The sequence below is a fragment of the Schistocerca serialis genome, chromosome 9 (genome assembly GCF_023864345.2).
Source record: "Schistocerca serialis cubense isolate TAMUIC-IGC-003099 chromosome 9, iqSchSeri2.2, whole genome shotgun sequence".
NCBI lineage: Eukaryota > Metazoa > Arthropoda > Insecta > Orthoptera > Acrididae > Schistocerca > Schistocerca serialis.
The window spans coordinates 186,169,779-186,186,514 of record NC_064646.1 but is presented as its reverse complement, the minus strand read 5'-3'; the positions used below and the strand labels follow the sequence as shown (position 1 = coordinate 186,186,514).

The window sequence follows — 16,736 nt, the reverse complement described above, 5'->3', positions numbered from 1 at the left end:
GGAATAACAGCCACTGGAGCATCGTACTTTAGAACACGTGTTGCGTTTCCTAAGGGTTCTACCAATAAAACGCAGTTTTCTATTCGCCTTACCCACAACATAATCTACGTAAACTTAAAAAATTTAAGTTGTTCTTAATCGTAATCTCTAGGTATTTAGCTGAATTGATAGCGTTTAGATTTGCGCGATTTATCGTGTAACTGAAATTTCACGGACTCCTTTTAACACTCACGTGATTCACCTCACACTTCCCATTATTTAGAGTCGGTTACCACGTTACCCACCACACAGATATCTTGTGTAAATAATTCTGTAATAGATTTCGATCTTTTGATGGCTGTACTAGACGGTAGATGGCAGCGTCATCAGCAAGCAGTCTAAAACGGCTGCTCAGATTGTGTCCTGGATCATTCTTGTAGATTAGGAAAAACAGAGGCTTATAACGCTTACTTGCGAGCGCGAGGTACCACTTCTTTCCGTGAGTTACTATGAAGGAAACCACGAATCTACTCGCACAATTGAGTCGATACCCCATAGGCTTGCAATCACATTAGAAGCCTCTTATGAGGAACGGCATCAAAACCCTTCTGGAAATCAAAAAATATGGAATCAATTTCAGATTCCCTGTCGATAGCATTCATTACTTCTTGCGAATAAAGAGCTCCTTTGTTGCACAAGACCAATATTTTCTGCATACATGATGACTGCGTGCCAATAGAGCGTTACTTTCAAGGTAATTCATAACATTCGAACACATCATATGTTCCAAAAGCCTACTACAAATCAACTATAGTGATACGGGCCTGTCGCTTTCTTAAATATTGCTGTGGTCTATGCAACTCTCCAGTCTTTTGCTACGGACTTTCGTCGAGCGAACAGTTGTATATGATCCCTAAGTATGGAGTTACTGTACCAGCATATTTTTAAAGTAATGATATCTGTGTCCTGTCTGGACCGAAAGACTTGCCTTTATTAAGTTTATTTAGGGGTTTGGTAGACCGAGAATATCTGCTTCTATATTACTCATGCTGGCAACAGTTATTGATTTGAATTTTGGAATCAGCAGATTCCAAACATGCACAACTGCAAGGAAAACTTGATACCTATTTATCTCTTCCGAAGTGTGCACAATACATAAAACATAAAATACCTATAATAAAAAAGTAGAGAAACTAAAATTCTGACGCCATAGAGATTTCACAGAATAGCTACTCAGTATCACGGAGGTTGGCTTAAAGAGATTGGAATCTATTGTTTAATAGCGTAAAATGTGTTTCACAATTCTCTCGTCAGATGAACAATAACAGAAAATTCAAAGAGAAGTCCACCTCAGATCTAGAGTAAGTAAAACTTACACGAATATTACAACTTTACTAACAAACACAGTTCAATGCACTACAAAAATGACGTTCAGTACGCAATTGTCAATAGCCATTTTCCTTCATAATATCGTCACGCCTCTTAAAAACAGCTTAAAACAGAGTAAACCTTTACCTACATTTCCATGACAAGTGGAATAGCCAAACAATTAAATGAAGTAAATATTCACTGTACCAACGAGGTCAGAGACCACAAGCGCACAATACAGTTTTCAAACTTAGGAATATATGGTTACAAGTGATCCCTAAGTGTTAGTTATTGCTGTGTTGCCGAAACTCACTCTAATCCTCAGCTTCACTGGCCAACAGTTATTTGTTGCAGCTCTCCACGGTACTGTGTCTTGTGCATACTACTTCTTCTCAAAAATAACTACTGCAACCAACATCCATTTGAACCTAATTACTATATTCATGCCTTGGTCTATAGTTTTTACTCCCCACACATTAAATTGTGTGATGGTATTGGATGCCACTGGATACACAACATGGTCAACTGCGATTCGCTTAGCCAATAATCTGGACAGCAAGAATTACATATATGATGCGTTAAGGCCGGTGGCTGTGTCTATCTTCTAGGTCTGAGTTGAGTAAAAGAAGTAACGAGAGGCCGCATATTGTCCGTGCTATCCCTGCCAACCTCTACCGGCTGTATCAAATGGCAAGTTACAAGGTGTGGTGACTGGTGTATAGATACCATGTGAGCATATTTTGCCAGTTAACGTACGTTCTAAAACGCTTCGTTTGCGACCTAGCGTCTCCGAAATGTAGAGGAGGGCGTAGTAAATTTGGACCACACAAGATAGATAATGAGTAAAGGAGACGATGTACGTTACTGTCAGTAAATACTAGTTTAATCCACGTACAGGAAGTGCTCAATATGACTGACACCAGCTAAGATACATTTGTGTATCACCCGACGATATTTGCAGAAACATTTACCCCTCGTCACTCAGCAGACCTGTGAGAAATGGATTTTCAATTCTGGGTTACATGAAAACCCTGCTGCGCCAGAAATCCGTGGAGTCATCACAATCTTGTGGCACGAAGACAAGTGGCAGTCGGAATCATTCATGATATCTCGGGAATCTTTCCAACATTCTGGCAAGGCATAATGAGGCGACACAAAAAAAGTATTGCAGTTAGTGGCGGTCATATTGAGCACGTGGTGTTTACTGACAATAATATATAGTGTGTCCCCTGCTCTTTGCCTAGCCTGTCTGGACCAAACTGCCTACTTCCTCCTCCACAGCCGGTCGGAGTGGCCGTGCGGTTCAAGGCGCTGCAGTCTGGAACCGAGCGACCGCTACGGTCACAGGTTCGAATCCTGCCTCGGGCATGGATGTGTGTGATGTCCTTAGGATAGTTAGGTTTAATTAGTTCTAAGTTCTAAGCGACTGATGACCTCAGAAGTTAAGTCGCATAGTGCTCAGAGCCATTTGAACCATTTTGAACCTCCTCCACATTTCAGAAACAGTAACACGCAAACGAAGCGTTCTGAAACTTAAGCTTACTAGCATTACACGCTGACGACGTACCCATCTACCAACCACCACTGCTGGTACCATACCTTTTGATACACGCTGTATGTAGAGGGTTGTCGAATGTTGCTTTCTACATCTGCATCTACATATATACTCTGCAAATCTCATTTAAGTGTCTGGTAGAGGGTTCATCGAACCACCTTCACAATTCACTGTTATTCTTATCTCGAACAAAGCGGAAAAAAACGAACACCTATATCTTTCTGAGGGAGCTGTGATTTCCCTTATTTTACTATGGATGATCGTTTCTCCCTATGTAAATCGGCATCAACAAAATATTTTCGCATTCGGAGGAGAAAGTTAGTGATTGGAATTTCGTGAGAAGATTACTCCGCAACGAAAAACTCTTTTGTTTTAATGATTGCCATCCCAAATTCTGTATCATTTCAGTGATACTCTCTACCCTCTTTCGCGATAACACAAAACTCGCTGCCTCTCTTTGAACTTTTTTGATGTATTCCGCCAATTATATCTGGTCCTCTAAAAGAGGACGGACAAGCGTAGTGTGGGCAGTCTCCTTAGTAGATCTGTTACATTTCTTAAGTGTCCTGCCAATAAAACGCCGTCTTTGGTTAGCCGTCCCAACATCATTTTCTATGCGTTCCTTCCAATTTAAGTTGTTCGTAATTGTAATTCCTAAGTATTTACTTGAATTTACGGCCCTTTACATTTGACTGATTTATCATATAACGAAGTTTGACGGATTCTTTTAGCTCTCATGAGGATGACCTCACATTTTCCGTTATTGCCGATTTTCGCACCAAACATATATCCGTTCTAAATCACCGGCAAGCTCTCCAGACCTTTCACCCACTGCAAACTTCCGACAACGGGCTACCGAGAGATTTGTACGGCACCTCTCGCCAGCCACTACGATGGATAGACGCTAGCATGTAACTGAATCCGCGTGGTATGACGTACATCCGTGTCTGGCTGCCGGCCGGTGTGGCCAAGCGGTTCTAGGCGCTTCAGTCTGGAACCGTGCGACCGCTACGGTCGCAGGTTCGAATCCTGCCTCGGGCATGAATGTGTGTGATGCCCTTAGGTTAGTTAGGTTTAAGTAGTTGTAAGTTCTAGGGGACTGATGACCTCAGATGTCAAGTCCCATAGTGCTCAGAGCCGTTTGAAGCATTTTTTTCGAGTCTGGCTCCTAGGTCAGTTCTACTAGATGCTCGACGGGCTCAAACAGTTGTTGTTGCCATAGGCACCAGCGCTTTGTATAAAGTTCGCAAGTTGCAAAACCCCAAATCAACTCTAAATGCAATCCGTCTTACTACCCTATATGCGTACAACAAGTGAAATTTCGCTGTTTGCTATCCTTTCAGGTATTACAATTTCAGCGGAAATTACCAACAGCGCTATAAGTCACTGCATAAAACATTGGCCACTGGCGCAGTCTTGTGTTCAAAGACTACGCAAGACGTCCTTCCATCTCAGTGCCAGTCCATTTACTCCCCAGGAAACCATTAGTATGTCACTGTGACGGTTTTAGCCGTACTCACGGAAGTGTTACAACAGACAGGAGAGTGCCGTCTGGCCATCTCCGCCGACCGAGGAGTGACAGCAGCGAGATGTACAGTGCCGTATGTGGCGGGCTCGCGCTATCTCCAGCCCACATATGCCGGCCGCCGCTGTCGGCGACGGCGGAAGCTCGGAGCGCGCCGCGCCGGAAGCGCGTGTCGTCCGTGCGGTACGGCCAGATGTCTGATAGCAGCCGTCCTCCGGCCACCTGTGCTGCCGCCGCCGCCCCCGCGGTCGGTCCTGATCACACAGTCCGCGCAGCGCGCTGCTCCACAGACGTCAGCTGCCTTCCTTACCTACTGGGCTTCTGGTCTCTCCACGTGCCGTCCTCCCCTGACAGCCTCACATTTCTGCTGCCCGGATCATCAGTACGACCTCATAACGGCGTCATGCCCTTAACGTGCATAGCTACTAAACCCAAATCATTTATAGATGTGAGGTCCGCCAGTTATGCAAAACACCGTTTTTCTCAGTATCCAAACATGTTTCGGCACCACTGTGCCATCATCAGTGGGTTTTCGTTTTTATTTATTCTGCAATGTGAACATTTTTGTTAAATGATTATAAAATTATGTGCATTTTTACATCAAACAACAGATCATTTCTTTTTGTAAATACCTTTACATTTGGTGTGCATGAACTTTCTGGATCATTTTTGTGTTAATTACTACAGGTAGCTTGTCATCTACAACCAAACGATGTTGATGAGAAAGTTTTTTGCTGGGAGTTAATCCATCTTCTAGAATATAATTTAGTTGTTCGCGATGTTTTCGGTCCTATTTTTGTATTTACTTACGTTCTCGTGTGGCAAGCGCTTCCATTCTCCACATCATGCTGAGATGATGTGGAGAATGGAAGCGCTTGCCACACGAAAACGTAAGTAAATACGAAATTCGTTTGGTTGCAGATGAAAAGCTACCTGCAGTAATTAACACAGAAGTGATCCAGAAAGTTCATGCACACTAAATGTAAAGGTATGTACAAAAAAAATTATGTGTTGTTTGAAGTAAAAATGCACATAATTTTATAATCATTTAACAAAAATGTTCACATTGCAGAATAAATAAAAACGAAAACCCACTGATGAAGGTACAGTGGTGCCGAAACATGTTTGGGTACTGAGGAAACCGGTGTTTTGCATAACTGGCGCACCCCACATCCAAAAATTTTTAATTGCAAACACGGCCAGTACAAGGAGCTGCAAATCGAAAGATGGCAAATTATCTACTTTCCACGCAGTTTTTCTCCTCTGCTGCTTCCAGTGGCGCTTAACTACACTCCAAAACAAAATTAAAAGATCACTTTTTCTGAACTCCGTAATTGTCTCCCATTGCAACGCATAAGTTTGAAATTTGGCTCAAAGATGTCTAGAGCCTTCCTCTTTAATGGTACAAAAGCGTGGCGCCCTGCACCGTCAGCCTCGGGCTCAAGGACGTTTCAAGAATGAAGTTGTCCACCCAAGCGACAAAAGGCTGCAGCTCAAAAGTTCACGTGACCTGTAAGGTGGGTTGACGGTGTCAAATTGACACCACCATCCACTCGCAGTTGTCCTTTCTTACTCACTCTTTGTCGAATTCCGGTAGCTGAATGGTGAGCGTGACGGTTGTCTAATCCTCTGGGCCCGAGTTCGATTCCCGGCTGGGCCGGGGAATTTTCTCCGCCCAGGGACTAGGTGTTGTACTGTCCTCATCATCATCCTACAATCCTCATCGACTGCAGGTCGCCGAAGTGGCGTCAAATTGAGACCGGCACCCGGCGAACGGTCTGCCCGACGGGGGGCCCTAGCCATATGATTAAATAAACAAGCTCTCTCTTTCAGCCCAGTTCATCATTATTATCTCTTTCAGTCCCACTGTCATTGTCTCATCTATACTAGCGACAGTTTTCTTCGTCGTGTCATACTACTCAAATCTCCTCTCACCGTCACTGTCTCCCTCTTGCTTTCTCTTACAGTTAATATCTCATCCCTAATTTCTTCCGGTTACTGTCTCTTCTCACTGTCATTATCTGTCCCCTCCTCGTTGTCAGTGTCATAGATTTTGTCTGACATTATCAATGGCTCCCACTCACTTTCACTTCCTCTTTAATCTCTCCCCCCCCCCCCCCCCCCCTTGGTACTGTCTCCTTCACTATTTTCCTGGCACTGTTCTGTAACTGTCAATTATGTTCACTCCCATTGTGTCCCTCTTTGTCTCACACTGCCATCGTCCCTTCGCTCTTTCTATGACACAACCACTGTCTACTATCTTCCAATATTTGTAATTTTTCCGTCTCTTTGTCACTGGCACTGGCACACACCCATGCACTATATTCCACTTCCATATAAGTCTGCTTTTCAGAAGTACAGCTTCACAAACGTCTTCCTTAATGCCCGATCAGTTCTTGTTTCGTGCGTGTCAACTACATGTAGCATCTCCCAAAAATGGTTTTTCAGTTTAATTAATTGGTGTGTAATCGGGCTTGAAGCAGAGGTTATACAGGGTAGCAGAGTGTAGGCTGCAGGCAGGTGCCGCAGCGTACGCACCGCGGAAGCATAGGAAAGGAGGATGGGAGGGGGCGTGAGCGCCGCGTGAGCTGCGCCAGAGGAACTGCCCCGTGCGTCACGGCCGGCGCTGGCGTAGTTTGGTCACACGGCGCGGCGGGCATACATCATCAAAGGGGATTCCGGCGCTGGCAGCCGTGTGCAGCGGAAGTTGCCAAAAGCGCCGCCAGCCGCGAGCTATTCGCAGCTGGCCGTCGCGGGCGGACGTCACGCCGGTTATCGGGAACCGGGCAGGAGGGTGGGAGGAGCGAGGGGAATAGCCGGCCACGCCGCGTGAAAGTGGCGGCGCGCATCGGCAATCAGCCGCGCCACGCGCGTGTGGCCCCAGACGCCGCCGCCGACGACGACGGCCGAGGAATGCGGCTGCGGAGCTTCTGCGAAATGTGGCGTCGACGGCAGCGTCGCAGCAGGCGGATCTACAGTGCTCAGCGCTAGCCCCGGTACACTGTGCGGTTACGGCTATTCACAGCCGACCAGCACCACTCATCTCACATCACCTTCTCCCAGTTCTGCTGCAGTATGAATGACGACCTGTGCCCTGCATCACGATGAGTGCCAGTTCTGGATCTTAAATTAAGCCTATGTTACGCCACTACTAGAGTTGTAAAACTACCGTAGCCTACCGTAGACTTCATAAGTAAGCGCAGACTACGGTAGCTTTCCTAGTGTCCTTGGAGAGTTAACAACGTAACCGCATAACCTGTATGTTAGGTGAGTTACATACCTATCGGGCGTTACCTCATATCGATCTCTTTGTCTGTATATGCCATCTGCGTCTTACGAGATTCTCCTAGAAGCCGGGAGTGGTGAGCTGTCTAGAAACTGAGTGAGCATAAATGAAGGGCCGTGTAACCTTTGGATCATTTTCGTTCTTCGTTGTTATCTCCCTGTCGGTTACTTAAAAATAAATAGTATTTATAGCAAAATTGAAATTATCAATGTTTAATTCAGGTTTACTTCCAAAATTGTTGATTTTTTCTTGAAAGAGAGGAATTTTGTAGTTAAATGAAAACACTGTCTATCAGCGTAGATCGCCTGCACTCAATGCCTGACTGCCACTGTATGCCTCACATGCGCACACCCCGAGGTGCTGACTTCGCCTCTTCTGTGACCACTCTCCAGCCTGCACTGATGGCCGTTCCGTGCTGCCACAAGCTGAAACAAGCGAACACTGCCGTCCAGGATCAACACGCGCCATTGGGGCACTGAACTTCTGTGATATTCCTGGCCTTGGCCGCCAGTATTTTATCTTGCTAGAAGCTCGCCTTGATGCAGCTTGCTACACGTGATGTAGCACATGGTACAAAAGTGGAGTGCGGTACAAGCAGCAGATGGTACAGTGTGTACTATTCCCGTGGGAGAGTCCGCCACTTGTACTGAACTTGCTTCTGATTGGTCGGAACATTCGGGTGTTAGGCTCCAAACCGCCTAACTTCTCTTATTAATTATTTATAAATTTTTCATTTTATTTAACTCACTTTTCAGTATGACAATCTCTCATGGTTACCCTACGAGTCTACCATTATTGTTTATTAAATGTGACTAATTTTCCGAAATATAAGAGTAATAATATTACAAACGAAGTGCTTCGGACACGTTCGGGACGCTTTGGCGTGCCTGCGAGACGAAGTACTTCGGCTGCGTTAGTCACTCTGTTTCGGGTGTTCCTCAGAGCCGGACTTGTATCTCTGCTTCGGACGGACATGTCGTACTCTATATCCGAAAAGTTGCCGTACTGTTAAGAAAGCTATGTTGAGTGTTGTAGAAGACAGTGTAAAAAGTGATATTTTAAAATGTACACAAACACGATGTACTAATGAGAGGTGTTGTCTACCGTGGTTGTCAGTACTACAGATCCTTCCCTCTTTATATACCTGGGCAAGTGGCATCCCACAAAAAAAAGCACAAACTCATGTTCAAGTTCTAGATGACAGCATAGCAGTCTCCGCCCAAGAAGATCCCACGACCGACAAGCCGTCTTCTGCGCTGAGGGCACAACATTAGAAGACGACAAGTTGGTGGAAAGAACAGTTAGGGACTCTTAGTCAATCTCTACAGATCTCTCCAGCTTCCAGATCTGACTTCCAACACGGCAACGTATAATTTTATAGTACAACGGCTGAATGAATTCTGCTAAGTAGATCATATTGTTATTTTCACTGCATTTATGGTCCCACTACGGCTGAGGAACTGGTTTTATGGACTTGCTGCCCTGTCTACCATCGTGCAACATCAGTGTGACCTGCTACAAGGTCTGCAACACTCGGGCCACATGACCCCGCTGTACCTCAGAAGTCATAGGTCATCCTCACACCATGTCGAAAGTATATCTGCAGACATACTTCTTAAAAGGATCCAATTACCATTTGAAAAAACTTTAAAAGACGGTAGTATAATTTTGGATGAGCGTCTAAAGTGGGAAAACCTAACTGATGCAAAGTGCAGGAAATATCTCTTAGCCTACATGAAATTCAAAAATTCTGAAAAATGTTTCCAACTCACATTAAAGAAAAATTAGTCCAGTGTTTAGACCTATGAAATCCATTGTACTGTGAAGCAGTTGAGCACGGTAGATGTAGCTAGCCATGAATCCATGCATACTATAAGTCACTACTTTGACCATGTCACTCCTTCCTATGCTCGGCCAAGGTGTATTACTTTCCTGAGACAGAAGTTACGGTTGTGGGATCATGTCAGCTGGCTATACCTTAACCCTAACTGCGACGCTGCTAGGAGGTTTATGTCCACACTGCCCTAGTTGCTCCAAAGAAGGCGCTAAAGCCTTTCCAATATAGTACAATTGGGCAAAATTGAAACCTGACCCGAATGATACTGGTTTGTTACGTAGTGTGTCTTCTGCTACACGCAGCACCATGGCTTCCGAAGTGCAAATGTAGAAGTTGTAGATTCATATAATGTATGTCCTATCCTTTCTGCAATATAATTTGAAATACAAGGCGTCTCAAGTGCGACGCAAACGCTGTATCATGCGCTGGACGGGAACCGACACGCCCGTACACGGCTTCAAGTTATCACATAATGCACCGGCCCTTTGCTCGGATAGTACGGAAGGCGGCATTATCTGCATGACGTGGAAAGTGGAGTGTGTTGTCCATTTGGTCCAAAAGGAATTGTAGGGCCGATCTCTTCCCTCCAAACCATTACCTCGCGTAGCCAGGTGAGCAATTTACTGCAAACCTTTTCTCAGAGAACTTACAGCTAACGAAAGGACCTACTGTTGTTGCCACACAGGACAAAGTAACACCAAGGCGTGTATGACCCTATTGTGAAGTGCAAGCAGCAGCAGCAGGTATTCGTGCGAGCCAGTAAGGCCGCCGACTGGAGCACTAGCCAGCTAGCGAGCGCGGCCGGGCCGCCACCGCGGCTGGCCGGAAGCCCATCTGGAAACCCTCCCGATGCGGCCGCAGCGTCGGCTTCTGTGCGCGCAGCGCTCCCTAATGACATTACTGGCTTACAGCTGTTGCGCTTGATTGAAACACGACTGCACCAGTTGCACAGACCGTCCGGCCTCGAGCGGCGCTAGCACTCTGCGGGCCTCCGGGCTACCACCATTCTCATTTTCCAAGGAAAGTCATTACACTGTACCGCTTCCAAAAAAGTAAGAAAAGGAAAAGCCCATCCCTCCTTGAACAGTTTACACTGCTGCGCTTCAAAACAAGTAACAAAGAGAAAAGCCCATCCCTCCAAGAACAGTAACTCATTTTGTTAATATTCTTCCTCAATTGCTACTTCGATTACATTTATCATGCAGATATAAAAATACTGTCTTTTGCAAGTGAATGTTTCTTTCGTTTTTGTTTTAGCCAAACACGTTTCGCTTGTCCATATCAGGCATCGTCAGTGGTCAATAAAATACAGAAAATTATCTATTTACAAATGTGAGGTCAAATGAAGCTAATTTGCATCAAGGCCAGGATTCAGACCCCTGTCTTCTGCTCACTAGGCCCGGTCTTGGTACAAATTTTAGATCGTCGCTTCAGTCTGCATCCATACATCACAGGTGTCTGAGACTTGAAAAGGTATATGGAACCATAGTTCCATCTGATTAAAAGACCTATGGCTGGGTTTCAGGCAGAATCCTCCGTTTAGTTCGGCGGAGAGGTGCTATTAATATAGCTGGAGAGTTTAGGAGAAATACCAAGTGGGTTGAGTTGTGAATGAGAATTCGGAGGCGTGCTATGGTAGCCCATGCGTTTGTGCAAAGCCACTGTGCCAGGGTGGTAAAGTGGTTAACGCATCTGCCTAGTGACCAGGATACGCAGGTTTGAATCCCAGCCTTGGTACAAATTTTCAGACGTCGCTTCAGTTTGCACACATAAATATGTGGTTGTGATTTACCACTTACCCTTGTTTTCCTATCCTTTTTATGTGTTCCTTGACTCTTTTGTAAACACTGGATTCAAACATTACAGGTCTCTAGTTGGTAGTAGATCACACTGATACATTTCATAGCACATAGCACTTCCTGTTGCACACTCCACTTGTTGTAGGGTTGATTGAAGAATCATGGGAGCTGGAGGGGAGTGGGGGTGGAAGCACTCTCTCTCTCTGTCTCTCTCTCTCTCTCTCTCTCTCTCTCTCTCTCTCTCTCTCTCTCTCTGTCTGTGTGTGTGTGTGTGTGTGTGTGTGTGTGTGTGTGTGTGTGAGTGTGTCTCAACTTTCATTTAATTACCTTTTTTTATTGAATTAGTATTTTTTTAATTTTTTGGCAAGCTGCAGATATCAAAATAAAATAAATATGGAATTAAATAGTTTTCTTCTTACTGTATACCACTGATGATGCCTAGCACGAACAAGCGAAACATGGATGATTGAAAACAAAAGGATTCAGCTACAAAACACAGAATTTTTCTCATAAAAAAATGAAAAGTCTCTTTCTACTAGTTATGAAATGTATGTGATACTTGCTACTTTGCAGCTCTTAAGTACTGAATGGAACGCATTATTTATAGGCACAGCGACAGCTGATACGCGAATTACATTTATTTGACAGCCAGCGTATGTTTGTTTTATAACAAGTTTCGGTTTTTCAGACAATCTTCAAGTGCTAATGATCCATAGTGGACGCATGTTGACATTACGATTTTCAAACTTGATACGACCCTTTAGGCTTTGCCGGCGGATATGTTCAGTGCACGGCTTTCGCTTCCGCCACAAGATCGCGTTTTGAATGTTCTACAATATTTGCAGGAGGCAACTGTGATCTGTGATTTTGGCTAACGATACCGAACAGTTCCCTCGAGGAAATATTATGGAATGGACAAAACGTAATTCTGTGGCTGAAACGAGAGGCGTATATTTTCAGACATGTTTGCTAAATTTATCTGTATCAAAAGGTATTTAAAATCCTGTCTGAACAGAAACCTCCCATTAGATATCGTTTGCAACTGTAAACATTAGTGTGCTGTCGTGAAGCCGTATCTCCTAGCCTATTCTTATTAGCGAATTACGTTTTATCTCTCCTCATATACGTTAGTCGACACCCCGCTGGAGCATAGGTTTCATTTCAAATGATACTGATCTTTTGTTTTATTAGTTATATGTTTCGATCTGACGATCGCATTAGTCCAAGTATAGTTATAAATGAAAATACGTCAAGCGATCTAGATAGCTTCATTTTAGGGATTTTATTAATATACTAGGCACTTCATTTCTCGATTACTATTTGTTCTAGCTTAGCATGTGTCAACGTTTGTAACGATGGAGTATAGTGTAAAGTAACAAAATTACTACTTGAAATGATTCAGAAATTTACGTGCCTAGCAGTACGCTCATACAGAGAAGACTGTTGCTTAAATTATAAAGATATTTTGTTGAAACAATATGGTATCGGTTTTCTGCAAACGTTCATCTTCCATTCTATGTTAGTGAAAGCCGAGAGAGTTTCATAAGGTCTTAGTGTGATATCTGTTCACATATGCGTTTGTCGTCCTCGTCTTGTACGTCAAAACAAGAGGGGTTGTTTTTAGGATTTTCTGATTTCCTTACTTCTGATATGTGGCGTGCTGGGCACCTCACGAAGTCTAATATGAGTATGTGATAGTTCTTATAAACGTCGAATCTATTTTGTAACTGTGAAAATAGGGACGTATATAAGGCGATTCTGAAAGGACTTTACAACTTTACTTACATACAGAATTTTGTTCAGAAGGCTTACAGAGGTGACATCTTGTAGCATAATACTGCAAGTATCATCCCATACATTCACTTTCACTTCTACTGTAAGTTTCATTGTGGCTGAATATGTCTGTCATAGGTCATATAGGAAATGCCCCATCCGAAGTTAATTTTTTGTCACACTTTACCCATCATATCCTGTGTAGTCTGCTATTTTGATTTCCAACTTCCTGTAGTTCCTAGTAACGGAATTCGGTACTACAACAATAAATGAATAAAATTTTTGCTACAAGATGCCACCTTAACCACATGTTCTAGTCATCTCAATAAAATTCTGTACGTAAGAGAAGTTGTTAAGTCGTTTTAGAATCAGCCAATATAGTCTTCACTCCTGCGTCTTTGACGATATCTTGGAAGAACTTAAAGTGTTTCGCTGTGATAAAACGTCCTAAGTTCTTAAGCTGGACTTCTGTCGGAGAGCTTCCTCCGTCAAACCTCCTTCGTCATACCTTATACCTATAATCACTCTGCTAAACACACTATCTGACTGTCTAAAACTGCATAAAAAATTGCTTTTCCTTTCAGAAAACTTCAGTTTCCTTGACGTACCGCCTTGAAAATTGTGGCCTCGTTTCAACAACATTTAGATACTCGTTTTTCTACAGGAAACATATTTTGCAAATTCTTATCGTTATGCAAATGTGCAATATGGGCACATAAGTTTAAGTTCGATACCGTTATCTTTCAGCCGTTTTCAAGCGTTTGACCGTGGCCTCTTTCTTACGTAATCTTGCACGTCCATCCGGTTGGAACAAAAGTGTAACACTGCACAAATTCGGAGGAGGCAGAAGCTCTAAGTAACCACGAGACTATTATAACGTGGTAAAGACCAAACATCAAGAAACTGGCGGGGCATTTTCTTAGCAACGTCCGTCCGTTCTCAAGTGACCAGCGATGGTACGCCCCAGTTAGCACTACGTTCAATCTCTCTTACTCTGGGCATAACACACCTTTACGTAAAATGTCAGTTCTGCACCAAACCTCGGTCGCGTCACTTCCTTTTGTAATACTTTCTTCGTATACGCTACAATTTATTGTTCATAGTTTCAAAATGGCTTATAAGAACAATTGCGTTTTGCTTTATACTGTAACAGTGGCATAACCATAATTTTAACGCTGAACGGAGAACTGTTCTTGGCATTAAGGACTGCCGGTCACGGGAAAGCGTTCGATACACTTCCGCACCGTCGTTTAACGAGCAATACTGGTGACTGGATTTAGGACTTTCTACATCAACATCTACATCTTCGTGGATAGTCTGCAAATCACACTTAAATGCCTGGCATAGTGTACTTATAACCACCTTTACAATAATTCTCTATTATTCCAATCTAGAACAGCTCGGAAAAAACGAACACATGTATCTATCCGTGCGAGCTCTGTTTTCCCTTATTTTATTATGATGGACGTTTCTCCCTATGTAGGTCAGCGTCAACAAAACATTTTCGCATTTGCAGGAGAAAGTTTGTGGTAGAAATTTCATGAGATTCCTATCATGTCACTGACACTGTCTCCCCTATTTCGCGATAGTAAAAAACGTGCTGCTCTGCTTTGAACTTTCCCGATGTACTCGGTTAATACTATCTGGTAAGGATCCCAGACCATGCAGCAGTACTCCGAAAGAAGACGGACAATCGTAGCATAGGGAGTCTCTTTAGTAGATCTGTTACATTTTCTATGAGTTCTCTAAATAAAACGTAGGCTTTGGTTTGCTTCCCCATATGTCGGGTAACCGAAATTAAACGGATTCCTTTTAACACCCATTTAGATGTCCTCACAATTTTCATTATTTAGGGTGAATTGCCAATTTTCGCACCATTCAGATATCTTTTCTAAACCGTTTTACAATTTTTTTATGTTTTGATGACTTTACTGTATGGTAAACGACAGCATAATCTGCAGACAACCTAAGACGGCTGCTCAGATTGTCTCCTAAATCGTTTATATAGATAAGGAACGGCAGAGGGCCTATAACACTACCTTGGGTAACGGCAGGTATCTGTTCAGTTTTACTCATGACTTTCCGTCAGTTACTACGACCTGTGACCTCTCTGACAGGAAATCACGAATCCAGTCACGTAACTGAGACGATCTTCCACAAGCATACAGTTCCATTACAAGCCACTTGTGTCGCACAGTGTCAAAGGCCTTTTGGAAATCTAGAAATACGGAATCATTTTGAAATCCCTTGTCAACTGCATTCAACACTTCGTGTACGTAAAGAACTAGTTATGTTTTGCAAGAACGATTTTTCTAAATCCGTGTTGACTATGTGTCAGCAGACCGTTCTCTTCGAGATAATTCGTAATGTTCAAACATAATATGTGTTGCAAAATTCTTCTGCATATCGACGTTAATTAAATGGACTTGAAATTTGGTGGATTGCTCCTACTACCTTTCCTGAATATTTGAATATTGGTGTGACCTCTAACAGATAGAACTCAATAAGGTAGTATCAACGGGACAACATTAACAGATGTAAAGGTAGTTTCTGGAGTACCCCAAGGGAGTGTTATATTGATATGAGTGAGGAACGCTTACCAGGTTGTACTACCAGAAAACACAAAAAGACCCAACGAAGAGCGGAAAATACCGTCACGGGATCGTTTGGTCGGAGCTAGAGGAGTATTATGGAGGTGGTCAACAAATGTCAGTGGCAAACGTTACAAGAAAGACGTCGTGTAACACGGAGAGGGTTGTAACTGAAGTTTTGAGAGCGTTCGTTTCAACAATAATCGGGTAACATATTAAAATGACAAGACGGGTACTCTCCGTCATACACCAGAAGGTGGCTTGAGGAATGCAGATAAAGATGTATGTGAAGCCTAAAAGTCATGATATGCGAACATAGGGCACAATCCGTTATTACTACTTTGGAGATAAAACCGCCTCGCATTCGGGAGGACGACGGTTCAATCCCGTCTCCAGCCATCCTGATTTAGGTTTTCCGCGATTTCCCTAAATCGTTTCAGGCAAATGCCGGGACGGTTCCTTTGAAAGGGCACGGCCGATTTCCTTCCCAATCCTTCCCTAACCCGAGCTTGCGCTCCGTCTCTAATGACCTCGTTGTCGACGGGACGTTAAACACTAACCACCACCACCAGATAAAACCGCTTCGGCAGTAAGTACTTTACTCATGAGCATGAACGGTTTCGCAGCATTTTAGCTGCATCAACAGGAGCAATAAAATCAAGTCATGTTCTGATCAGAAAGGAGAACAGGATGAGCCAGCGTTCACAGTCAGCAATTTTTCGCTATGCAGAGGACGCCAGTTATAACATACACAGTGAAAAATTGATATGGAAGCTGGGTCATCGCATTCGCTTTTCTGATCAGAACATGACTTGATTTTACGGCGCCTGATGATGCAGCTGGAATGCTGCGAAACCGTTCACGCTTATAAATAAAATACTCACAGCTGAATTGATTTCATCATCAAAATAATATATCCTGGCTGCCCTGACTACGAAGTCTTCTGTCCTTTTTACTAGTTTTCTTCGAGGGCAATAACTGTCTCTCGTGGACAGATACACATGATGAGTTTAAGAATTTGAG

The 16,736-nt window shown here is 43.6% G+C and overlaps 1 protein-coding gene across 1 annotated transcript in view; it reads right to left on the bottom strand.

Annotated features, from left to right (window-relative positions):
• The window catches only part of LOC126419461 (optomotor-blind protein-like), a 492,782-nt gene that overhangs the window by 46,446 nt on the left and 429,600 nt on the right, over nt 1–16,736 (bottom strand). The gene's annotated exons all lie outside the window — the stretch shown is intronic.